At 46.9% G+C, this 25,161-nt stretch overlaps 1 protein-coding gene across 1 annotated transcript in view; it reads right to left on the bottom strand.

Annotated features, from left to right (window-relative positions):
* The window catches only part of SKI (SKI proto-oncogene), a 146,190-nt gene that overhangs the window by 85,396 nt on the left and 35,633 nt on the right, over positions 1–25,161 (bottom strand). The gene's annotated exons all lie outside the window — the stretch shown is intronic.

The following is a 25,161-nucleotide window of genomic DNA, read 5'->3' as shown; positions in this document are numbered from 1 at the left end:
GAAAACCGGTCCTAAGTCACTTCTTCGGCGCCACTGTCACGCTGAACGCCCACTAAATGAATTGCCGTAAGTTGAAGGCTATCTGCAGTAATCAACATTTATTACGAACAACAATAGACAGCAACAAACGAGTGCATAAAGACACCAAATCCAATTTGAGCGTGTGGCCGATTCCGCGACAAACCATCATAATAAACAAATTGGCTCCAAACCACAGAGGGGAAAAAAAAAACCAATTGTTGACTAACTTCGATTTGCAAAAGGGAGTCGAAACACATCCTTGCCAGTTTCTGCATGGGGATTTGATTTTTTTATTTGTTCATTTATTTTTGCATCAAATCTGGATTTTGGAAAACTCCACGCCACTGTGGTTGGTCTTTGGTTTTTTTTCCTCCCAACTCTGATCTGAAGCATCATCAAAGGAAGACCAAAGTGTCCAGTGTTACCAACAGCCATCTATTTTATATGGGATTTAGGCAAGAAAAGGCAAAGAGACAAATAAAGGGGGTTTTCAGGGAGAAAAGAGGCAAATAAAGATGTTTTCAGGCATTGCTGAAGAAGAGGAAAGTGACACTTGTGGGTCCTTTCACAACTCCCTGCATCCCACACACCACTGGCCATCTTGACTGAGACCGCTGGGAGCTGTGGAAAGAAATCACCCAAAAAATGTTCCCCAGATTTACGTCCCCATCGTTGTCATCGTCACACCCCCCCCAGTTTGCAAAAAAAAACAAAAAACGTTCTTTGCACTATAGAAACAAACATTCCTGACTAACATCTGATATTCCTTTGATAAGGTTTCCCCCTTTATTTATTTTTTTGGGGGAAAAACCCAAACGCCAAGCTGAAAGGGGGAAAAAAAAAGAGCTAAAAACACTTTCTAAGGATTGGCAATTTCCAGTCTTTTCTGGAATTTATTTGCGCCCCCTGACACATTGTCAATAGCTGTCAATGGTCTTCTTCTACATTCACAGTTGTGCAGAGAGAGCTGGGGGGGAAGGGGAGGGAAAAAAAAACCCATCACCCAAATCGTTGAAATTGCTAACTCAGGTTTTTTTTAAAAAAAGGATGAGTTGGCAACTCCAGCCAACAGGGTTTGCCCTGTGCACCTGAATTGTGTGTGTGAGAGAGGGTATAAATGAAGCTTTGTTTTCCGGGGGGGGGGGGGTTCTAACCCGCACGGACCTTTTTTCCTACATCTGGCTTCCACTCACGTGTGAAGGGAGGACAAAGTCATAAGAGGGCAAGTGAAGTGGGACTGGTTTGTGGCCTGTGTCTTCCCCTATCCCCGTGATGACGAATCTATGGCATGTGTGCCAGAGGTGGCACATAAGAGCCCTCTCTGGGCACATGAGCTGGCGCCAGTTGCTCTTCACCAGTTTCCAGTACGCACAGAGCGCTGGAAAACATCCTGAAAACGGCCCCCAAAACCGCCAAAAAAACAGGCCGTTTATCAGGCTGTTTTTCAGGCACAAAACAGGCCAAAAAACAACCTGAAAACGGCCCTCCAAACAGCCAAAAAAACAGGCCTTTTTGGGGCAATTTTCGGGCTGTTTTTCAGGCCCAAACAAGCCGAAAAATGACCTGAAAACGGCCAAAAAATGCCCAAAAAACAGGCATGCACACGCCGGCCATCACTGCCCTATCCAGACACACGGGTTCAAATCTCGTGGGTTTTTTTTTTTGTTGTTGTTGTTTTGGGAGAGGGGTTTTCCAAAAAAGAAAAATGTAAGGATTTAGCTGGACGGTGTGAACTTTTGACCCCCCATTATAAGACATGCCAGCCAGGGGAGAGTGGAGGGGGGGCAGGGGGGGGGAAGGCGTCTGGAGTACTCTCCATGCCATTCCTCCTCTTTTAAAAAATGTGGATTGCAGGTTTTACAACCCGCCAGATGGTCTGACCGATCGACCTTCCACCATAAAACCAGGAACTTGCTCTGGGCTCACTCCCCCCGTCCCGTCCCGCCACTCCAGCTACCTCCTCGTTCTCATCTGGCGCGCAAAGCAATATCGGAGATGGGATTGACCAATGGGTTGGTTGTTTTTTTTTAAACGGGGAGATGTCTCCGCCTTGAGCTTGGAAACAAAGCACCCCCTGGATTTTTTGTCCCCTGTCCTTTTTAGTAGCAACTCCCCCACTCCCCAAAAAAAGAAGAGCTGCATAGGGCCTTGCAAACATCCCCGTATTACAATCTGGCCAGGCTCATCCATCCCTCGGTGCGGGGGGGCACTGTGAAGTTGAACTGCAGCCCCATGGGGTTGCAAACACACACACACACACACACACACACACACACACACACACAGAGCTTCCGAAGACAATGGGAAGGTTTTTAAGTTTGCTAGGTGGGAAGCGATGGGGAATCCACCTTGAGAGAGAAGGGAGCAAGAAATGATACTCAACTATTTTGGGGTCTGCAGAAATACCCCAAGAAAATAAAAATAAAAGTTATTTTTTTAAAGCCGTAAAGTCTCTTAAAATGGACGCGTTCCTTCCTTTCCCAGAGGGAGACTCACTCAAACGCCGGAGCGATGCTGAAATTAAGGAAGAGCACCAGAAGGGCACCTGATCCAACACCTGTCTTCTCCAGCTGTACTGGGTTTCCGCTTCCTGTGAAGTCTCAGCTAACATGGTCATTGGTTTTTTTCAGTTGGGGAGGGGCAGACGTTGACGTGTGCAACAGGTTGAAGAAGGATGTGGGCAATGAAACCCCACCAAACAACCCACTGGGGAGACTCCACCACCCCTTCTCTAAACTTCCTTCCCAGTGGCCATGGATGGCTGTGAAGGACCACAAGGAAGGCTGAGCACCAAAGAATGGAGGCCTTTGAACTCAGGTGCTGTAGAAGAAGACTCCTGCATTGAGTCCCTTGGACTGCAAGGCCATCCAAGCGGTCAGTCCTAGAGGAGATCAACCTTGACTGCTCTTTAGAAGGCCAGATCCCAAAGAAGAAACTCAAAGACTTTGGCCACTTGATGAGAAGGAAGAAGGACTCCCTGGAGAAGAGCCTCATGCTGGGAACAATTGAGGGCAAGAGAAGAAGAAGGGGACGGCAGAGAAGGAGGTGGCTGGAGGGAGTCACCCAAGCAGTCGGCGTGAGCTTCAATGGACTCCAGAGGATGGTAGAGGGCAGGAAGGCCTGGAGGAACATGGTCCATGAGGTCGCGATGGAGCAGACACAACTTCTCAACTAACAACAACAAACTTCCTTCCATCCACCGTGATGGTTTCATTTATAAGAACATTTTTTTTTTATAAAGAACAAATCTTTTTCCAATGTGTCATCTCAGTTCAGGGAGAAGGCAAACCAATTTCTCCTTTGCCAGCGCACACATTCCTTTCTGACTCAGTGCAAAAAAAAATCAGCGGTCCCCATTCATTTTCTGTCCTGCTTTGGCTTCCTTTTCCTCTCTCCCTCCCTCTCTCTCCCTCCCTCTCTCTCTCAAGCAGCAATAGTTTTTTTTTAATGAAAGTTAATGGCCTATTCTTCTCCCATCCAGGATGAAGCCCCCCCTCCCCGAGACACTAGACAGAAGGGTGATTTACAATCTGGTGTAATTGTGTGTCTCCCCCTCTTTCTTCCTCCACCGCGCACAAACATACCAACAAGCCATAAAGTTCCGTCTGCCCCCTCCTCCTCCCCTCGACAGAGGAGGAAGGGAAAAGTGGGTGTTTACAGCCCCAAAAGGGTCTCAGCTTCTGTCCTTTTTCCATGGATGCATGAGAAAGAAGGGAAAGAAGGATAAAGGGTAGGGGGCGGGAGGAAGGGGGGGCAGATAAGGCAGACTTGACTCTGCCTTTGCAAAGAAACTCCTTGGGGATTTAAACCCGGAGGTTTTCCCCCCCAAAATGACAGGGGGGGGAACTGTAGGAGGTTGTGTCCCCTTCAAGGAATCGGCTGGCTCTCTTTTCAGCTTTTGAAGATGTGCTGGAAAGGTTTGGGTTATTCTTCCACTTCTCGCAAACGGGAAAGTAATTTCATTGTTTTATTTATCGCATTGTGAAACGGCTCATCTCCTTTACAGATAATTGAGACATCCCGGCCAGTATGGTGTGGTGCCTGCTGTTGCGGAGTCTGAGATGGATGGATGGATGGATGGATAGAAAGAATAGAATTAGATCGATAGAAGATAGGTAGGTAGGTAGATGATAGGTAGATGGATGATACAAGATGGTTGAATGGATGGATTAGAATTAGATCGATAGAAGGTAGGTAGGCAGATAGGTAGTTAGATAGGTAGATTATGGATGAGAGAAGACAGATAGATAAGGTAAAGGTTCCCCTCGCACTTATGTGCTAGTCGTTCCCAACTCTAGAGGGCGGTGCTCAAAGCCGAAGAGCCAGCGCTGTCCGAAGACGTCTCCATGGTCATGTGGCCGGCATGACTCAATACCAAAAGAGCACAGAACGCTGTTCCCTTCCCACCAAAGGTGGTTCCTATTTTTTCTACTTGCATTTTTTACCTGCTTTCGAACTGCTAGCTTGGCAGAAGCTCGGACAAGTCATGGGAGCTCACTCCATTACACGGCGCTAGGGATTCGAACTGCTGACTTTTCTGATCGACAAGCTCAGCATCTTAGCCACTGAGCCACTGTGTCTTTAGCTGGTCCCCACTCTGGAGCCGCATCTTTCATCCCTCTGCTGCGGCTCCCTGTCACTCAAAATAGGTATCACAACCACCAAAGTGTGACAACCCCCCCCCAGCACACAATTTATTGAGCTTTTTGACACCCACCCACCCCCAGTAGGCCAACCATGGATAAATCCAAGAAAAGAAAAGTTTCAGAAGAAAACCAAACCTTTAATTCAAATGCATATGCTAGTTTTGTGGGCTCTCAAGAAACAATCAGGCATGGGAACGGTTTTGTGGCGGTTTTTCAGACTCTCCTTCTTGTGCAGGGAGTTGGTCTAGAAGACCTCCAAGGTCCCTTCCAACTACGTTATTCTATCTTCGAAGAGAAAGAGCCTAGGGCCAATGGCTTCTGACAAAATTATGATACACTGGGTAAGCAGAGGCCTACACGGTTGTATGGGGTGAGCTGAGAAGTCACTCCCAGAGACCAGGTAAAGGAGCTTTACTTCAAAGAGGTTCTTTTTTAAACAGATCTACGCAAAGCCTAACATCCTGGCTCCTTTTATTTTCCTAAAATAAAATAAAAGTCCAGCAGTTTAGGTTTCCTGGAAGTTCGCTTCTGGTTCGGAAAATTAATTTCTGCAAAGGTTCCGTCTTGCAGATTTCTACTTATGTAATTGAAACGGGGTCCTTCCCTCCCTCCCTCCCCTCCATTTCTCTCTGTAGCTTGTTTGTTTGTTTGTTTGTTTCTTGACATCATCCCAACATCTGTTTAACAGAAGGGCTGGCTGTAAAAACCACTTTCCTGGCTGAGCTTACATAAATTCAGGTCCTTGCACTAAACCAAAACAGGGCCAAAGAGCCTCGTGCCCTTCAAAATTCTTATTAAAAACACAGGGGAATTGTTTACTGGTTTTAAAATGCTCAGGTCAGTATAATAAATATATGAACACCGAGGGGGGAGGAGGGGAAGAGGGACACCTTGTTAATTAAAACTTCACAGGCATTTTATTCCCCCCTGAGGACAGCTGGACCAAGACTCCAGGACATTTTTAGGAGGGTGTCGGCCAGATTCGTTTTAATTTCTGGCCAGAGCCAATAGTTGGTATTCCAATGGTATTTTTCAGTTCCTCCAGAACGCAGGTCGCCCTAATGTTGACCAGGTGGAGAGAAAAAAAATGAAGGTTCCTTGCCAAGACTTCCCTTTTTGATAAGATTAGAAACTGACTGCTGAAAAGTTCTGGCTTTAATTCCTTTCGCCATTTAGTCCATTTAGGCAGGGAGCCAAAAGAGTTTAGTAATTTTCAGTGGGCTAACTGCCAAGCTCAACCCTCTGTCTCACCTGCAACTTCGTTTTTGAAAAATAAGTTTTCTATTTTTTTATTATTTTAATTTTTTACAAACATATCAAGGCGTGAACATGTTGGCGGCCTGCGGAGCTGGTAGCAGAGTCGGTCAGTGAGGAGGTTGGGGAGGAAGATGGGCCAGTCCTGGAGTCTGGGGAAGGCTCGGACGAGGGCTCTGCGTCGGAGGCAGAGAGGGGGCCAGAGCCGTATGTCAGTTATCAGCTGCCTCCGGAGTCAGACATCAGCGAGGCAGAAGAACAGGGGGAGCTTGCTCCCAGTGCGCGCATGTGCAGAGCTGCCAGAAGGCATAAACAGTTAAAACAAAAGGGGCGACTCGGGAGTAAGGCTTGGAGATGATTGGCCCCTCCCATAAGACATAAAGGAGGAGCAAAGGCCTGTGAGACTTTGCAGGAAGCAACTTTGTTCGTTTTTCCCAGTGCCATTGCAACTCTGAACGGTCCCTGAATGAATTGTCATAAGTTGAGGACTACCTGTATAGGCGCCTACCTGAATTACGTCCTTCTGAGCGTGGGTGGCTTCTACTAAAGCTCAACGGGTGTGGGAATTAAAGAGTTTTAAAAATAACCAAATAAGGGACTGATAAGGAACAAGGGAAGATCTTCTAGGAGCTGGTAATCTATTTAAAATTCCTAGTTATCCCTTGTTCAAACAATGTGGATTGTTCCTTCGTCTTTCAAGCCAAGGTTTCAGAATTTCAGAAGCAGTTTTATCTTCGGGACAAACAACGAAAGGATTTTGCGGCTTGGGCGATTGTCGTAAATGTCTACTCTTGTCTCTTTTCGTCTTCTTTTAAATAGGCTGCCTAGTAGCTGCCACAATTTCTAATTATGTCCTTCTCACGTCCACCTACCTGCTGCTATTCATCCACAACTTCTGGCTAGACTCCGTGCATAAAACTTCCTACCTAGCACGCAGACCATATTAAGAGATGTGTGGACACATCCCCGCATCATCATCATCTCCCAAAAGGGCCACAGAGAAATCAAAATTCCCAGCTTTTGGAATTGCAAACACGCTGCCCCGAGTAAAATTGGGGGGAGGTAATGACACACGGTGTGGCTCAGTGGCTAAGACGCTGAGCTTGTCGATCAGGAAGGTCAGCAGTTCGAATCCCTAGTGCCGTGTTAACGGAGTGAGCTCCCGTGACTTGTCCCAGCTTCTGCCAACCTAGCAATTCAAAAGCATGCAAAAAATGCAAGTAGAGAAATAGGAACCACCTTTGGTGGGAAGGGAACAGCGTTCCGTGAGCCTTCAGCGTTGCGTCATGCCGGCCACATGACCCCAGAGACGTCTTCGGACAGCGCTGCCTCTTCGGCTTTGAAACGGAGATGAGCACCGCCCCCTAGAGTCAGGAACAACTTAGCACATAAGAGCCACAAATAGGATTAGGCTACTAGAGGCTAAAACATATGAGGAACGATTGCAGGAACTGGGCATGTCTAGTTTAATGAAAAGAAGGACTAGAGGAGACATGATAAGAGTGTTCCAATATCTCAGGGGTTGCCCCAAAGAAGAGGGAGTCAAGCTATTCTCCAAGGAACCTGAGGGTAGAACAAGAAGCAATGGGTGGAAACTGATCAAGGAGAGAAGCCACTTGGAACTGAGGAGAAACTTCCTGACAGTGAGAACAATTAACCATTGGAAGTTGTGAATGCTCCAACACTGGAAGTTTTTAAGAAGATGTTGGATATCCATTGGTCTGAAGTATTGTAGGGTTTCCTGCCTGATCAGGGGGGTTGGACTAGAAGACCTCCAAGGTCCCTTCCAACTCAGTTATTCTATTCTAACGAAGCCCACTAAAACTAACAAGTACAGATAAAAAAGAGATGTAGCAGATGGGAGTCAAATTAGGAACTGTGTCTAGAAAGAAAGCAGAGGGAGGTCGCAGTGAAGGCGAACACTATATATTTATGCATGTACTGACTCACAGAAGTGGGGGAGGAAAAAATGACAACCTGCCACATCCTGGAAAGGAAACGCATGATGAGCAAGATTTCACTTTCCCCAGAGACTGCAAGCAACTGGGGGTTTTTGTTGTTGTTGTTGTTGTTGTTGTTGTTGTTGTTGTTTAAAAAAATATGCCTAAAAGCAACATCCCATTCTCTTTTGTTATTCATGATTTGGAAAAATTTTGAACGGGTGGAACAGGGGTGGGATTCAAATTTTTTTTACTACCAGTTCTGTGGGCGTGGCTTGGTGGGCGTGGCAGGGGAAGGATACTGAAAAATCCCCATTCCCTCCCCGCTCCAGGGGAAGGATACTGTAAATTCCCATTCCCTCCCCGCTCCAGGGGAAGGATACTGCAAAATCCCCATTCCCTCCCCGCTCCAGGGGAAGGATACTGCAAAATCCCCATTCCCTCCCCGCTCCAGGGGAAAGATACTGCAAAATCCCCATTCCCTCCCCGCTCCAGGGGAAGGATACTGCAAAATCCCCATTCCCTCCCCGCTCCAGGGGAAAGATACTGCAAAATCCCCATTCCCTCCCCGCTCCAGGGGAAAGATACTGCAAAATCCCCATTCCCTCCCCGCTCCAGGGGAAGGATACTGCAAAATCCCCATTCCCTCCCCGCTCCAGGGGAAGGATACTGCAAAATCCCCATTCCCTCCCCGCTCCAGGGGAAGGATACTGCAAAATCCCCATTCCCTCCCCGCTCCAGGGGAAAGATACTGCAAAATCCCCATTCCCTCCCCGCTCCAGGGGAAGGATACTGCAAAATCTCCATTCCCTCCTCGCTCCAGGGGTAGGATACTGAAAAATCCCCATTCCCTCCCCACTCCAGGGGTAGGATACTGAAAAATCCCCATTCCCTATACACTCCAGGGGAAGGATACTGCAAAATCCCCATTCCCTCCCCGCTCCAGGGGAAAGATACTGCAAAATCCCCATTCCCTCCCCGCTCCAGGGGAAGGATACTGCAAAATCTCCATTCCCTCCTCGCTCCAGGGGTAGGATACTGAAAAATCCCCATTCCCTCCCCACTCCAGGGGTAGGATACTGAAAAATCCCCATTCCCTATACACTCCAGGGGTAGGATACTGCAATATCCCCATTCCCTCCCCACTCCAGGGGAAGGATACTGCAAAATCTCCATTCCCTCCCCACTCCAGGGGTAGGATACTGAAAAATCCCCATTCCCTCCCCACTCCAGGGGTAGGATACTGAAAAATCCCCATTCCCTCCCCACTCCAGGGGTAGGATACTGAAAAATCCCCATTCCCTCCCCACTCCAGGGGAAGGATACTGCAAAATCCCCATTCCCTCCCCACTCCAGGGGTAGGATACTGAAAAATCCCCATTTCCTCCCCACTCCAGGGGTAGGATACTGAAAAATCCCCATTCCCTCCCCACTCCAGGGGTAGGATACTGTAAAATCTCCATTCCCTCCCCGCTCCAGGGGAAGGATACTGCAAAATCCCCATTCCCTCCCCGCTCCAGGGGTAGGATACTGAAAAATCCCCATTTCCTCCCCACTCCAGGGGTAGGATACTGAAAAATCCCCATTCCCTCCCCGCTCCAGGGGAAGGATACTGCAAAATCCCCATTTCCTCCCCACTCCAGGGGTAGGATACTGAAAAATCCCCATTTCCTCCCCACTCCAGGGGTAGGATACTGTAAAATCTCCATTCCCACCCCGCTCCAGGGGAAGGATACTGCAAAATCCCCATTTCCTCCCCACTCCAGGGGTAGGATACTGAAAAATCCCCATTTCCTCCCCACTCCAGGGGTAGGATACTGAAAAATCCCCATTCCCTCCCCGCTCCAGGGGAAGGATACTGTAAAATCTCCATTCCCTCCCCGCTCCAGGGGAAGGATACTGCAAAATCCCCATTCCCTCCCCGCTCCAGGGGAAAGATACTGCAAAATCCCCATTCCCTCCCCGCTCCAGGGGAAGGATACTGCAAAATCCCCATTCCCTCCCCGCTCCAGGGGAAGGATACTGCAAAATCCCCATTCCCTCCCCGCTCCAGGGGAAAGATACTGCAAAATCCCCATTCCCTCCCCGCTCCAGGGGAAGGATACTGCAAAATCCCCATTCCCTCCCCGCTCCAGGGGAAGGATACTGCAAAATCCCCATTCCCTCCCCGCTCCAGGGGAAAGATACTGCAAAATCCCCATTCCCTCCCCGCTCCAGGGGAAGGATACTGCAAAATCTCCATTCCCTCCTCACTCCAGGGGTAGGATACTGAAAAATCCCCATTCCCTCCCCACTCCAGGGGTAGGATACTGAAAAATCCCCATTCCCTCCCCACTCCAGGGGTAGGATACTGAAAAATCCCCATTCCCTCCCCACTCCAGGGGAAGGATACTGCAAAATCTCCATTCCCTCCCCACTCCAGGGGTAGGATACTGAGAAATCCCCATTCCCTCCCCACTCCAGGGGTAGGATACTGAAAAATCCCCATTCCCTCCCCGCTCCAGCGGAAGGATACTGCAAAATCTCCATTCCCTCCCCACTCCAGGGGTAGGATACTGAAAAATCCCCATTTCCTCCCCACTCCAGGAGGAGGATACTGCAAAATCTCCATTCCCTCCCCACTCCAGGGGAAGGATACTGCAAAATCTCCATTCCCTCCCCACTCCAGGGGAAGGATACTGTAAAATCCCCATTTCCTCCCCGCTCCAGGGGAAGGATACTGAAAAATCCCCATTCCCTCCCCACTCCAGGGGAAGGATACTGCAAAATCTCCATTCCCTCCTCACTCCAGGGGTAGGATACTGAAAAATCCCCATTCCCTCCCCACTCCAGGGGTAGGATATTGCAAAATCCCCATTTCCTCCCCGCTCCAGCGGAAGGATAGTGCAAAATCCCCATTCCCTCCCCACCCCAGGGGAAGGATACTGCAAAATCTCCATTCCCTCCCCACTCCAGGGGTAGGATACTGAAAAATCCCCATTCCCTCCCCACTCCAGGGGTAGGATACTGAAAAATCCCCATTTCCTCCCCGCTCCAGGGGAAGGATACTGAAAAATCCCCATTCCCTCCCCACTCCAGGGGAAGGATACTGCAAAATCTCCATTCCCTCCCCACTCCAGGGGTAGGATACTGAAAAATCCCCATTCCCTCCCCACTCCAGGGGAAGGATACTGCAAAATCTCCATTCCCTCCCCACTCCAGGGGAAGGATACTGAAAAATCCCCATTCCCTCCCCACTCCAGGGGAAGGATAGTGCAAAATCCCCATTCCCTCCCCACTCCAGGGGAAGGATACTGCAAAATCCCCATTCCCTCCCCACTCCAGGGGAAGGATACTGCAAAATCCCCATTCCCTCCCCACTCCAGGGGAAGGATACTGCAAAATCCCCATTCCCTCCCCACTCCAGGGGTAGGATATTGCAAAATCCCCATTTCCTCCCCACCCCACTAACCTGCTTTCTAGCTCCGTTCTCCTGTTCAGGCCAACAGAAGAAAATCAGCTGGGAGGCAGCGGGGGCGGGGCCAGCCTATTCGCCGGTTCTCCAAGCTACTCAAAATTTCCGCTACCGGTTCTCCAGAACCTGTCAGAACTGGCTGAATACCACCTCTGGTGTAGAAGCTCTGCTCCACAAAAGACCAAAATCCTGGACAGGTGACTTCTCGTGCAAAAAGTCTGACAGAGTTGGAAGGGACCTTGGAGGTCTTCTAGTCCAACCCCCTGCTTAGGCAAGAAACCCTACACCACTTCAGGCAAAGGGTTATCCAACCTCTTCTTAAAAACGTCCAGTGTTGGAGCATTCACAACGTCTAGAGGCAAGCAGTTCCACTGATGACCTGTTCTCACTGTCAGGAATTTTCTCCTTAGTCCTCTCATAAGTCTATCACTATTGCTATGATGTGGTGACACATTTATAGCAAACATTATTTTAAACGGGTGGGCTGCCTTATCAATAAACACGAATTACAAATTGGATGCAAACCCATGTTTCTCAGCTACAAGATAAAATCAAAATGAAGTCCCCCAAACATGGCTTTCAACCAGAGATGGAACTTCTACCAAGTATATAAACCCTATCTGTCATGCTAGGGCAGAGGTCGGCAACCTTAAACACTCAAAGAGCCACAAAGGTCCTAACCAGAAGCCCCCCCATCCATAGAGTCTTCTCCTAGAGCAGTGTCCTTTTTCATCTGCTGACAGGAAGTCCGGTTCCCCCACCACAGAGTCTCCTCCTAGCGCGGCGTCCTTTTTCCACTCCTGACCGGAAGTCCGGTTCCCCCACCATAGAGTCTCCTCCTAGCACGGCGTCCTTTTTCCTCTACCAGTCCTAACCGAAAGCCCTATCCATTGTGGAGCTCACCGGCAACAGGGAGCCACAGCAGAGGGATGAAAGAGCCACATGCGGCTCCGGAGCCGACCCCTGGTCTAGGTATAGAGACGGCCTTGAATGGTTCTTAAGTAAATGCAAGCAGGAAGAAGGGACTGATAAAGGTTACCTTGTCTCTCTTTGGTATAAGACAGGTGGCGGGAGAGATTCTACCTGTCTTTCAAGGTTTTGTCATTATACCTTGAGTACTAAAATACATTTCCAGTAATCCCAGTAGAGTCTGTTTCCTGACTGGCCTCCCTGGTGGTTTTTAACTTGGATTTAAGAATTCATTTAAGCCGTTATGGTTTTTAATTTAAGAATTAAGGACCGAGGAATAAAGAAGTCATTTCCTTTGATGACTAACCAAAGAGGTTGAAGGACTCTTCATTACTCTCGGATTTGTTCTACACAGCCACATTTATCTAACTTACTTGACTTGGGTTTCGGTAAGCCACAAAAACAAGCCACCTGCACGCAAATTATCACAGACTTAAGTCGAGCGTGCCGATGTACCTGTAGGTCCTTCACCAAACCGGGTTCCAGGAAAGAAACATGTGTGAACCCCGATGCTAATCCTTAAAGTATTTCCTTTTTAATTACAGTCCTGCGTGCCAAGCTTCCTTCCTGATTTCCATAGCTAGCGAGCACTAAGTCTGAATTAACCTGGCACAGGTAAAAACTTGAATCTGCAACCAGCAGTAGCAAAGCTACGTATGGGAGCAATCCCTTCGGGGTTGCCAGCTTGAGGCTGCTGAACCACGATTAGCCAACTGGTAAACATATATCCACAGCAGTGGCTCTAAGCAAAAGGCTGTCTGTTTTAAGAAGAGAAGAGAGGAGAGGAGAGAGAGGAGAGGAGGAGAAGAATAGAAGGGAAGAGAATAAGAAGAAAGAATAAGAAGAGAATAAGAAGAGAAGAGAATAAGAAAAGAATAGAATAGAACAGAAGAGAAGAGAGTAGAAGAGAGAAGAGAATAAGATGAGAAGAGAATAAGAATAGAATACAATAGCAGAGTTGGAAGGGCCCTTGGAGGTCTTCTAGTCCAACCCCCTGCCTAGGCAGGAAACCCTATATCGTTTCAGACAAATGGCTATCCAACATCTTCTTAAAGACTTCCAGTGTTGGGGCATTCACAACTTCTGGAGGCAACTTCTGTTCCACTGATTAATTGTTCTAACTGCCAGGAAATTTCTCCTCAGTTCCAGGTTGCTTCTCTCCTTGATTAGTTTCCGCCCCTTGCTTCTTGTTCTACCCTCAGGTGCCTTGGAGAATAGCTTGACTCCCTCTTCTTTGTGGCAACCCCTGAGATATTGGAAGACTGCTATTATGTCTCCCCTGGTCCTTCTTTTCATCAAACTAGACCTACCCAGTTCCTGCAACCGTTCTTCATATGCTTTAGCCTCCAGTCCCCTAATCCTCTTTGTTGCTCTTCTCTGCCCTCTTTCCAGAGTCTCCACATCTTTTTTATTTCGTGGCGACCAAGATTTTACTCCGATCCCCGAGCAAATTTTCAGAGCCAGGATGGGCCCCTTCCTTTTCCTGCCACTTCAGAGCTTGTTGTGCCACTGTTTCCCCAACCAACCACTGCACAGAAGAAACATTGAAGGAAGCTGGGGGGAAAACACTTCAAGAGAGGCATGCAGGAAGAGATCAAAGCCATCCCACATCATAAGCTTATGGCAGTTCCACTAAATGCAATGGGGGGAAAGGGTGGATCGGGCTCAGGGAGCGTGGGAAGAGTTGGGAAGCCACGAAGACAGAGCGGGAGGAGGGAGCTTCAGAAGGGCGGGAAGAGTCGGGGAAGCTACTTCTGGAAGCTTCCGTGTCTCGACACATTGAACACCTAACCTGAATATAATTTGAACAGCTGATTCTCACAGTACTGTCTTATGTTGAAGTATATTTACCCAGGTTGCGTGGCTGTAGTGTTGTTGTTATTATTATTATTATCCCTGTAATCTTCTTGGCTACCCCTTCTTATTGGTTATCTTTATTATGATTATTATTACTCTGTTGCTTTGCATGGCCATTGTGATACACCTGAAGACAAATTCCTTGTGTCAAAAAAGTCTAATCTATTGTTCTGTCTGTTATTCTACTTTATCCTATCCTATCATTCTATTCTATTCTATTTCATTCTGTCTATCCTATATTCTATTCCATTCTATCCTATCCTATTGTTATTCTATTCTATCCTATCCTAATCTGTTATTCTATTATATCCTATTGTTATTCTATTCTATTCCATTCCATCTATCCTATATTCTATTCTATTCTATTCTGTCTATCCTATATTCTATTCTATCCTATCCTATTGTTATTCTATTATATCCTATCCTATCCTGTTATTCTATTATATCCTATTGTTATTCTATTCTATTCCATTCCATTCCATCTATCCTATATTCTATTCTATTCTATTCTACTCCATTCCATTCTATTCTATCCTATCCTATTGTTATTCTATTCTATTCCATTCCATTCTGTCTATCCTATATCCTATCCTATCCTATTGTTATTCTATCCTATCCTATCCCATCCTATTGTTATCCTATCCTATCCTATTGTTATTCTGTTCTGTTCTTCTCTCCTGTCCTGTCCTATCCTGTCCTATCGTGTCCTCTAGTCTAGTCTACTCTACTCTACATATACAGGTAGCCTTCGACTTACAATAGTTCATTAAATCACCGTTCAAAGTTACCACGGCACCGAAATAGTAACTTGTACGACCATTTTTCAGACTTGCGACCTTCATAGCAGCGTTACTATGCTGGGGAAACACAGTGAGTTAGTAACAACAGCCCTCCCCTTGTATACCAGCAAGGCAAGCCCCTCACCCCAGCTTCGGCATCACACCAAAGGTTCAGATGAGTTTGAACAGAGAAGGGGGGGGGAAGCTCACAACATAGCGCTAACGGGCACCGCTGCACAACCCAGGCAAGCGGTTGTCCGCTTGGCCTCCCGTCTCAAGCAGAAACCCTCCCAAACCTTCCGAGACATCCTCCTCAAGGGAGGAGACACAACACAAGCAGCAACTCATCCAACAACTGTTGTTGCCTGAGATGAACCTTCTTGGGTTTCATAGGCCCTTGTACAAGTCTCGGCAAGACCTCGAGGGACGAGGCAGCAAAACTGAGCCTCCTTTCACATGAGTAAAAAGTCAGAATAGCTCCCTCCAGGGGTGGGGGGGTGGGGAGGGGGATTCGGGGGTCATTTGCTTGCAATCTGCCCTGTGTTTCTTTTCTCCCTACTATCTCCCATCTCTTAGACGAAGAGACTTGCTTCCTAAATGGACAGCAGCTTTCTTTCAATTACTCCTCCCTAAAAGCAGAAACGTGTGTGTGTGTGTGTGTGTGTGTGTGTGTGTGTGTGTGTGTGTGTATCTGTCTGTCTGTGTCTGCATGTGCATGTGTTCCAGCATAACTCTGGAACACGTCGAGCAATTTCAGCCAAACTTGGTACACAGCCTGTTGTGCCTTAAAATGGCTTCTACCGTACAGCGCAGTGGAGTTGTAACGGTAACGGCTGCACAATACTCCACAAGGGGGCTCTCTCTAGCAAGGGGGGAAATCCAACATTAGAAATTACGTTTGGTCCGGACATTTTCTCCAGTGGTAGGTTTCCAATTTTTTTACTACCGGCTTGCTCGCACTTGTGCGTGGGTTAGTGGAGCCTCCCGCCACTGCTACTACCGGTTTGTCTGAGCCGGGCTGATCCGGGAGCAACCCACCTCTGATTTTCCCCCTATAAATAAATACCCGAGCAACGCCACGTTATCGGGCTAGTAAATTTTTTTTAAAAAGAGTATAACCACACCTCAATCGAGCCGTATAATGGATTCAGGTAGGACATTAAACTGCCAATTAATGAATGAAGCCAACATAGGTTTCTAAAACAAGGGTGGGGAACAATGGCCCCTTTATGACTTGAGGACTTCAACTCCCAGAATTCCTGAGCCAGGAATTCCATTCCATCCCGATTCACATTCTCCTTCTATTCTCCCACCTTTGGAAGGTGGGAAAACACTGGAGGCCAACTCCACTACCTGGTAATCACCTTTGTGAGCTGCTCCAAGGAGACACAGCCTACCTGTCCTATCGGAATCAGCAAGGGAACAGACTTTTTTGGGCCATAGGTGCGGGAAAAATAAGACTTCCTCGGCTGCCTCACCTACTGCAAAAGGCCCAGGCGACGGAACAGGAGGCTGCCTGCCGTGTTTTATGGAGTGTACAGAGCTGTTAAAAAGCCAAGGAGGTTCAAAGCAAGGGTTAGGATTCGAAGGGTGGGAGTGAATCCCACCAACCCGCCCCCCCCCCGCCCCACACCAGAGTGGCCACAAAATGCATTCCCATTCAGGCTTGACCTTAATTGCGAGCTACTTCCAGAAAATGCTGGGACACAGATGGGAGGAAATGCCTTTTTAAGGATTTTGAGGGAGGGGAGGAAGAGAGAGGGGGGGGAAGAGAGAGAGAAAGAGAATAAGAGAAAGAATAAGAGAGAGGAGAGACAGAGAGAAAGACAGAAAGAAAAAGGAGAGACTAAGAGAAAGAGAGAGGAGAGACAGAGAGAAAGAGAGAATAAGAGAGAGGGGAGAGAGACAGAGAAAGAGAGAATAAGAGAGAGAGGAGAGAGACAGAGAGAGAGAGAGAGAGAAAGTCAGAAAGAGAGAGGAGAGAGGGGGAATAAGAGAGAGAGGGAGAGAGAGAGCACATGCACTGCTCTGTGTGTAATTAAATTAATGGTTCAGCCTTCAATGTGATGTTTTAATTCTTTTCTCCCCTCAGGTTCAGACTGCAGAAATCCAAGGGAAAGGAGGAAGAGGAGGAGGAGGAGGAGGAGAATCTTCACACGCTGTCTATTGCTCAGAAACAGGCATGTCCAGGCTTCCATCTCCCCCTCCCCACAATTACCAAAAACTACACAACCCAAAGCAAAACCAGATGCAGCTGCCCAAGCGCTCGATCTTAAGACAACGTATAATGCTACCGCACTTATTCTCCCAGTGATAATTTAGGTGCCAATAAGACGTTTAAAAATAGGACACGGCTTTCCAGAAGTTAGCTCCACTTAAGGGACTGCAAAAAGGAAAAAGAAAACGAAAACACACACACACACACACACACACACACACACACAAGCCTCTTGAGCCAGATGGCATTTCAATCCAAGCAGAGATTCACGGATGGTGCAGAGATGTCTGTCTGCCTGTCTGCCTGTCTGCCTGTCTGCCTGTCTGCCTATCTATCTATCTATCTATCTATCTATCTATCTATCTATCTATCTATCTATCATCTATCTATCATCTATCATCTATCATCTATCATCTATCATCATCTATAGATATCTATCCATTCATCCATCCCTCTTATCTAATCTCTTTCTGTCTGCTGGTCTGACTTGTCTGTCTGTCTCTATCTAATCTTATCTAATCTCTGTCTGTCTATCATCTATCTAATCTTATCTACCTAATCTGTCTGTCTGCTTGTCTGCCTGTTTATCTATCTATCTATCTATCTATCTATCTATCTATCTATCTATCATCTATCTATCTATCTATCTATCTATCTATCTATCTACCTACCTACCTACCTACCTCTTATCTATCTATCTATCTATCTATCTATCTATCTATCTATCTATCATCTATCTATCTATCTATATCTATCATCATCTACCTACCTACCTACCTACTTACCTACCTACTTACCTACCTACATATCTAATCTTATCTATCTAATCTCTAGTCTGCCTGCCTGCCTGCTTGCCTTCCTTCCTACCTACCTACCTACCTACCTACCTACCTACCTAATCTTATCTATCTAATCTGTCTGTGTCTCTGTCTATCATCTATCTAATCTTACCTATCTAATCTCTGTCTGCTTGCCTGCCTATCAATCCATCCAATGTTATCTATCTAATCTGTCTGTATCTGTCTGTTTATCATGTATATATATCTAATCTTATCTATCTATCTATCATCTATCTATCTATCTATCTATCTATCTATCTATCTATCTATCTATCATCTATCTATCTATCTATCTATCTATCTATCTATCTATCTATCTATCTATCATCTATCTATCTATCATCTATCTATCATCTATCTATCTATCTATCTATCTATCTATCTATCTATCTATCTATCTATCTATCTATCTATCTATCTATCTATCATCTCATCTATCTATCTATCTATCGTGTGTGTGTGTGTGTGTGTGTTGATGTATGAGTTGTAACTGTTTTGCATTTGGAGAGCGAGGCCCAAAGTTGGCCCTGCTGTTTTCCGACCTCAAAGAAATCCTGCCATGTGTAATTATACAGCTTTCAGCTCTCTTTAAAGGGAAGATGTCTTCCCATGTGCGCTCTCTCTCTCTCTCTCTCTCTCTCTCTCTCTCTCTCTTGCGTTCTCTTTCTCTCTCCACCCCCCCATCTCCCTCTCTCTCTCACACACACAAAACACACACTTCAACCTCATTTCCATCTGGCTAATGCGGTATTAATACTGAAACCTCCAGCTGGATCCAGAGCCACTGTCTCCTTGCAGAAAAGCTTAATGACTCGGCTAAGGCCAAACCCACAATGCACAAAGCAGAAGCTTTTGTTGTGGGGGGGGGGGAGGTTGTGGTTGTTGGGGGCAGGGGCTGTTGAGCCAGGCAGGATGCCCTAGAAACCAGAAAGGACACACACACACAAACACACACAGACATACACTTGATTTTGTTTCCTCAAAACAACTTTGCTTTTTTGGCCCAAGGAGATGGAAGGAAGCTGCTGCACCGGCTATTCCAAGCTCATGCTGGACTACAGTTACCATCCTCCCTGACCACTGAGGTGGATGCAAATGGAAGCCCAGGTCTCTGGAGGGGAGGTTTTCCACATCAATCAACCTTTCCAAGAGTGGGACAGCTCCGTCCAACCCCTTTCCCAGACCCTTGTATCCTCTTCTTGGGAATTTCCACACAATAGGCAACGACAAAAAATAAAAATGATGCTTCGGGCAAAAAAAAAAAACTGGCTTCCAAGGTTTTGAGACAGAGAATACCGATTTCAAGCCAACCAAGTCTTTGCAACAAGAACTGATGTGTCGTTGCAGTTGCTCTAAGACAGAGGTGTCCAAACTTGGGAACTTTTAAGACTTGTGGACTTCAACTCCCAGAATTCCCCAGCCAGCCATGGCTGGCTGGGGAATTCTGGGAGTTGAAGTCCACAAGTCTTAAAGTTCCCAAGTTTGGACACCCCTGCTCTAAGAGTTATACCAAGACTGTCTTCCTGCCCAGAGTCCTCAAAGAGTTGGATGGCCTTGTAAATATATAATAAAACAAACGGCTTTTTAAATAACGTCCGCATCGAGAACATTTGTAGAAGCTCCAGGCAACTCTGCATTCTTGGCTTGCGGCAGGATGCTTCGAAAGAAAGAATTCCAAAATATACGTCCCTTATACTTCCGAGGCCATAAGGAAGGCTGAGCGCCAAAGAATGGAGGCCTTTGAAATCTGGTGCTGGAGAAGAAGACTCCTGCATTGAGTCCCTTGGACTGCAAGGCCATCCAACCGGTCAGTCTTAGAGGAGATCAACCCTGACTGCTCTTTAGAAGGCCAGATCCTGAAGAGGGAACTCAAAGACTTTGGCCACCTGATGAGAAGGAAGAAGGACTCCCTGGAGAAGAGCCTCATGCTGGGAACGATGGAGGGCAAGAGAAGAAGGGGACGGCGGAGAATGAGGTGGCTGGATGGAGTCACCCAAGCAGTCGGTGTGAGCTTCAATGGACTCCAGAGGATGGTAGAGGACAGGAGGGCCTGGAGGAATGTTATCCATGGAGTCACGATGGGTCGCACATGACTTTGCCACTAACAACAACATACTGGCCACAGCCAAAGGGAAGAAAACTGCTCTTTCTCACCATTGTAGACATGAACCATAGTTATCCCCATCACAGCAGCCAACTTGGAAGGTACAACTCGTTGCAAGTTGCTTGCAAAGGGGGTTTAAAAAATAGTTACGATTCGGAGCAACGCTCTGAATCTTCTGGGGCTTGTAACCTTTGCAACCGAGTTTTTACTCCTTGTAGGACATCTCAACCTGGCTGGGAAGCAGCATGCCCACCTCCTGCTAGAGACAGGGGAGTGACCCACTTCTCTTGAGTCTCACTGACCCACTTTTCTGATGTAAGGGTTCAGTGAACCTCTACAAAAACCAGAAAGCTGGCTGACAAACATTCTCACTCAAGCTTCCCTTCAGTTCCTGACAGCTTCCCAAAACCACCCTGGGAACGATTACACCTGTATTTTCCCTTTGAGCAATCCATTTATGTCGAGAAAATTCTTGGAAGAGCGATAGAAGCCATCCGAGGGAAGGCCACACCTAAGAAGGTGGAGGAGACGAGGTAAAAATGCTATGATTTAATCTTTCATCACCTTTTCTTTGAAGGACAGGATGCGTTCTGGAAGAGAGCTGGGATGGATGGAGAAGGGAGGGAAGAAAAGGCACTAAAATAAGCCAGGAGCATCATTCAAGGGGATTGTTTTCTGCTTTTGTTGATAGAAAAGTACATCCTTTTGGGAACCTTGGCTAAAGACACACACAAAAAAAGCTGATCCTTATTATTTTTTAAAATCACAGGGTGTGCGAGGAGGTAGTGAACTCGAAATGGCTGGCCCAAAGAATACATTCAAAGCCTGCAAATTTCAGGCAAGCTCTACTGAGTCAGCTCCTTTTGTAGTTGTAGTTCACACATTAGGAACTAGCCAGGCAGGGCTAAAAGAATCCTGCAAAAGAATAGCAGAGGAGAGGAGAAGAGAAGAGAGGAGAGGAAGGAGGGAAGGGATAGAGAGAGAAGGAGAGAGGGTAGGAGGGGGAAGAGGAAGAGAGGAGCAGGGGAGAGGGAAGGGAAGAAGGAAGAGGGAAGGAGAGGAGGGAAGGAAGGAAGAGCCAAGGAGAAGGTGGTGGAAGGGAGAGAAAGAGAAGGAGAAGAGGGTAGGAAGGAGAAGAGGAAGAGTAGGAGAAAGGTAAGGGAAGAAGGAAGGGGAAGGAAAGGAGGAAGGAAGGAGAGAAGGGAGAGAGGGTGAAAAGAAAAGAAAAAATAGGGTGGTGATAATACAAAACAGGTGTATGGGATGATAAGAAAAGCAACCCAGAATGTACCTTTTAACTTTTTATACGGAAAAACAAATATGTAAAAGTGACAAAGACTAATAAGAACAATAATTATGTGAATGTATACCTGCAATTGTATGTAAGGGAATAATTAAACGAAAAAAGAATTCTGCAAAAGTTATGCACCTTGACTTGGCTTGTCAGGAGGTCCCAAAAGGGGAAATCATGGGACCCTGCCCAATATGAGTCAGCTGCAGTGGTGGGCTCTGGATCCCGTTTGCAACCGGCGTCCACCACATGAACGCAATCAGTGCGCGCATGCGTCCTTACCTCCTGCGACGCCTCCGCAATGCTCCAGCTGCTTGGCGGTACGTCGCGCAGGTACCGCACTCTCCGTGCACTTGAGGGCCGAAGAGCTCAAATACAGGTAAGGACGGCGGGAGGGCCCTCCGGAGCACCGTACCAGAACGGTACCCGGTGCTCCCGGCAGGCACCAGTACGCCCATATCGCGGCGTACCGCCTACAACCCACCACTGGTCAGCTGCCAACCGGCTGAATTTCGATCCCCTGAGCACGGGGACACTGCAACAGTTGTTAAGTGTGGGAAAACATTCTTAAGTCTCTTCTTTTCAGTACCATTATTTGGATACTTTTATTTATTTATTGAATTTATATGGCCGCCTACTCGCCCATGTAGCAGGTAAGGGTGATTGCCGCCTCCCCAAATGGGAGACCCTGAATATCTGCTTACTTTCTACCCTGCGGACAAGCCAGAGGTGACTTTCTCGCTCCTCACAAACGGAGGGTTGAGCCGTTCCGCCCTTCCTTCCCCTGCAAGGGAGAGGGGATTCCTTCCAAGCATTCCCCATAGAGCAGTGTTAGTGAAACTTTTTGGCACCAAGTGCACGGGGGGGGGGGAGGAAGCAACCAGAAGAGCAGCTCCCTGGCACGCACGTGCAAAAGCACCAGAGAATGGAAAAGCAGTTCCCTGGTGTGCGCCTGCTTCGAACATTCGCTAAACGGCCTGCTCTAAGTCGAGGACTACTCGCGTTTTAGCACACGGCAGAGGCCGCCTCAAACAGAACAGACAATCCCAAGAAAACAAATCATTTGGCACAAGCCTCCTTTCTACGTTCTTGCCTTGGTTGGCCGTTTTCACAAAAGTAGAGGAACTGGATTCCTGGTGTGGTTAAAAAGCCGAGCGCACCTCACCAGGTGCGATCCAGATGGGGCCCCAAACACTCGCTCTCTCTCTCCATTCGTCAAAAAGATCAAAACAAATCCACCAGAGTTTTAGAAGACATGGAATAGCTGGTATAATCGACTTGCAAAGTGATGTAAAAATTAATGCTTAATTGAATACATAGAAAAGACACAGAAGGAGATGGTATATATTCTGAAAGTAATAGAGATGTAAATAGTGTGTGTGTGTGTGTGTGTGTGTGTGTGTGTGTGTGTATTTTTTTTTTGTAGATTTTCACGGGTGTAGGTATGCTGGTCTTGTTGTATTCAGCTCTCTTCCCGTGTAAGATTGAGATCGTCTTGGCAACGTTTCAGCGAGGTCTCACTCGCCATCTTCAGGCTGGGTTTTGAGCTTAAAGTGTGATCGGAGCTGATATATATCAGCTGACTTTGCTGGAGAGGAATTCACTGTCAATTAAAACAAAACGTGACATCCCAAATGACAGTTAGTCCTCGACGTGCGGCCACCATGGAGCTGAACATTTCTGTCACTGAGCGAGACAGTGGCTAAGTGAATTTTGCTCCGTTTGGCGATCTTTCTCACCATGGTTAAGTGTTGTCAGTGCGGTTGTTCAGTTAGTCACACGGTTGGTTAAGTGACTCTGGCTTCCCCATTGACTTTATCAGAAGGTCACAAAAGGGGGAAATCACGTGACACTGCAACCGTCATAAATACAAGTCAGTTGCCAAGCGTCTGAATTTCAATCACGTGGCCGTGGGGGGACGCTGCAGTGGTCATTAAGTGTGAAAAAGGGTCACAAGTTGGTTTTCTCAGGGATGTTGTACCTATGAACGGTCCCTAAATGAACTGCTGTTAGCTGAGGTCTACCTGTACTAATAGAAATGCAATGCATCTTTAAAGCAAGCCAATGGATAGACTGAGCTTGTACCCAGTTTCCCCCAAAATAAGACCTCCCCAGATAATAAGTCCATCAGGCTTCTGAGCGTATGTGCTAAAACAAGCCCTCCCCAAAAATATTGCAACCCAGCAGCTGCCATGAGGTGACCACGCTCGCTGCCTCCTGCACCTCAAAAATAATAAGTCCTCCCCGAAAATAAGGCCAAGCGCTTATTTCAGGTGTCAAAAGAAAATAAGACCCTGTCTTATTTTCGGGGAAACACAGTAATATATTCTGGAGTAATTCTTCTGAATAATTTCTTCTCCTTGGGTCCATGTGCCTGCTGCTTCGACATTAATTTCCCCGAAATTAAGCGTTATGATTTGAGCCTTTAAAAGAAACCACTCGTATCGAGGTGGTCTCAAAACAATCCATTTTCTTAAATACAAGAGGGGTGCCCCTTTTTATGCCAGGTCAAATTTCAAGATGGGAGCTAGAGGGGAATTAAAAGTAAGCTACTGACTTTGATCCTGCCTAGACTTGAAAGTCTGCGAAGGAATTCTTGTGTTTTAGGCTAGTTTGCCTGCACGTACATGAAAACTGAATATTTGGGTTTTTTTTTAAAAAAAAAATCTTCCGTTTCTAGAAAAATGGAGCTCTTCAAATTCTGTATTGTGGCAAAGAACTCAGAAAGTTCTGCCCCAAAGCCAAAAGACTTAAATTTCCAAAGTACCCCAAGATGTCTTCTCAAACGTTTGCATTGTTTTTTTAGTTTGCAAGCTGCGTTCTCGCCCTTTGCCGAGCTGTTCAAAGTTTTTTTGCTAAAACGAGGGCGTTATACCAAAAATAAAAAGAAAAATTATAATACTCGTACTTCCAAATGATTCTCCAATTCTGGGACCCACTCTCTCTCTCACACACACACCCTTGTAATTTCTTGCCACCTTCCTCCCTTGCTTCTTCGGACCGAGAAACACCTTGGGCATCTCTGAATCACTGAAAAGACCGTTGACCCATCCTTCTCATGCAATCTGCCGCACCCTCCCTGCTCCCTTTGGGAATATTTAAAAAAAACAAAATTCTCAGTGAAGTCCAAATGCATCTTCCCTTGCTCAATTCGACTTCACACGGCCCTCCCAGCTCAAGATCAAACTCTCCCCAACCACCCACATAATTTATTTATTTATTTGTATGCCCGCCTGATGCAACGTAACCTCAGGGCAATAACAGCAATTAAAAAAAAGAAAACCAGTTAAAAGCATTGTAAGAAAAATCCCAAACTCCAGGGAGCCCCAAAAAACACAACACAACCTCACACTTCTGCCAACAACTTTGCTGGACTTCGATGTTACCCAAAGACCCTTGTCAATCTGCTAAATCCACCCAAGACCAACGAGGATTTTTCTCAGAAACAGGCTGGCCTGAATGAAGCATCCGTTGATTTTTTTAGTTTGGAACATGAGTTAGAAAACAGGAAAGATTGGTGTCTATTTTCTAGCCTTTTTTTAATAAAATGTCTCAACCTCAAAAGGCACGGACCAGACTCGATTTTCAACAGGGGAGGTAAAGGTAAAGGTTCCCCTTGCACATATGTGCTAGTCGTTCCCGACTCTAGGGGGCGGTGCTCATCTCTGTTTCAAAGCCGAAGAGCCAGCGCTGTCCGAAGACGTCTCCGGGGTCATGTGGCCACCATGACTCAACGCCCGAAGGAGCACGGAACGCTGTTCCCTTCCCACCAAAGGTGGTCCCTATTTT

Source organism: Natrix helvetica (assembly GCF_964273705.1).
Source record: "Natrix helvetica genome assembly, chromosome: 5".
In the NCBI taxonomy this organism is placed as follows: Eukaryota; Metazoa; Chordata; class Lepidosauria; order Squamata; family Natricidae; genus Natrix; species Natrix helvetica.
Note: the sequence above shows the minus strand (reverse complement) of the source record. Positions and strands in the feature narration are given on the sequence as shown.